At 31.8% G+C, this 1,774-nt stretch overlaps 1 long non-coding RNA gene across 1 annotated transcript; it reads left to right on the forward strand.

Annotated features, from left to right (window-relative positions):
• The first annotated feature begins 165 nt into the window (after positions 1-165).
• On the forward strand, positions 166-938 carry LOC149527423 (uncharacterized). Its single transcript, XR_016351009.1, has 2 exons — positions 166-424; positions 551-938. It is a non-coding gene; the product is annotated as an uncharacterized LOC149527423 (long non-coding RNA).
• Positions 939-1,774: the final 836 nt, after the last annotated feature.

Here is a 1,774-nt window from a genome sequence, read left to right on the forward strand (position 1 = left end):
TTCTTCTTTTCCCAATTATCTCCGTATTACAGTTATATAAGGATTGTAATAGGAAGTGTATAAACTGAAATTTTGCATGTATTCTAGCATGGCTTCAACAAGGTTTCCATTCTCCTATAATGTCCTTCTGACCTGTGGCTAACTAAAATGATAGTAGAACTTATATAGATGTCTGGTCAAGCATGTTGCTTTCAGAAAAAGTATGAATTGTATCCATCAGCAGATCAGATAGGTAGCCACAAATGTAGCATAAAGTGTTGTCAAATGGGTCAAGGAAGGGAACTTCTAGATTTTATTGATTGTAACCTTTAAATTGTGATGGGATGCTGTGATCATGTTTACATTTTCTTTAATGTTCTGTATAGATTTGATGGATGGGCTGCGAGAGATCCCTGGCAGGGAGGCATTGAAACTACGAGCAGAGGCAAGTCCAACATTCTCTTCATCATCTTCATCATCATCACCATCATGATTATTTCATTGGTTTTGACAGAAGAATTTCGAATGAAAGTGCTTCTTCGTGTCTTAATTCTTTTCACATTTATATTAGGTTGCTTCAATGGCATCTCTTTTGAGGCAGCAGAGGGTTTCACTTGACAAAAGGATAATGAAGATATCTGAATTGGGGATACCTGTCTGATAATGGGGGCAATTTGTCTTGTGTTGATCCCCTTATGCCGTATGTGCCAATTCTTCCATTGTTGAATATTTCCTTTTCTGGAGTTATAATTTTAGTGGCAACATTCTTCATGATCTGATTGAGATCAGTGGTTTGTTTAAATAATTGATCCATGTCAATGAAGTTTTTGCCATCAGTAAAAGCACCTACTAATTGGTTTTAGGGAAGCGGATCTCTATAGTGATGCTGCATGTTGTAGGTTGTCAAACAACTTCAACAGGATTGAAATTAATTAAGGGTCCTTCGCTTTTGGTACTTATGATTTTGGGTTACCCAATGAGAGGAGGTAACCTTCCTATCTTGAAAATAGTTAATTCTTAAAAGAAGTGACGTTTTAAGATAAATTCAAGAGGGACAGAGTGAGGACAACATTGCAGAGAAATATGTCATTAGGTTCAAATTGGAATCTATTTTATGCTTGACTTCAGTAATTCGACTTCCACAAGGGGCTTGAAAAGTAGAATTGTAAACCATTTATTATGTGTGACAAATGTCGTTTTCACCTATTGCAGGTTGTAGAGTTTACCTAATCTGATGTCATTTAAGTATGTTCAGCTTCATCCACTTTAGCAGCATCAAATATGGGTTCTAAATGGTATGAAATTTGTAGTGGTGAAGCAAATAGAAAAGACTGTAAATATTCGGATGTAAATTTTATAAATAAACACTTTATGTATCTTATTCGAATTATTAAGGCAATTATATTTTTTCAACTCTTTAATCGTCTTTGGATGGAAAATTTCAAATTTTTTTATCCATCTTAAAAAGTGATCAAATAAAAATTAATTTTAAAATTTAAATTTGATAAATAGAAAGAATTCAATGAGAAAATCAATAAGCTATAAAAAAATTTAATTAAAAATATTTTATTTATATATAAAATTTGATCAAATAATGTTCACTCTTTTGAACAAGCTAATGAAGAAAAATCAATACGGATAGATTGATAAAATTTAATGATAAAATCAGCAAAATATAAAAACTTAATTAAACGCATTGTTTGAAGATGTTTAATTTTGGTTAATTATTAATTTTAAAGTACTGTTTATAGGAAAATTATATCAAGGTGTTCCAACACTCAAGGGCGTTCTAAAA

The sequence above is a fragment of the Theobroma umbraticum genome, unplaced genomic scaffold (assembly GCF_002168275.2).
Source record: "Theobroma umbraticum cultivar Fairchild unplaced genomic scaffold, ASM216827v3 scaffold_95.0, whole genome shotgun sequence".
Lineage (NCBI taxonomy): Eukaryota > Viridiplantae > Streptophyta > Magnoliopsida > Malvales > Malvaceae > Theobroma > Theobroma umbraticum.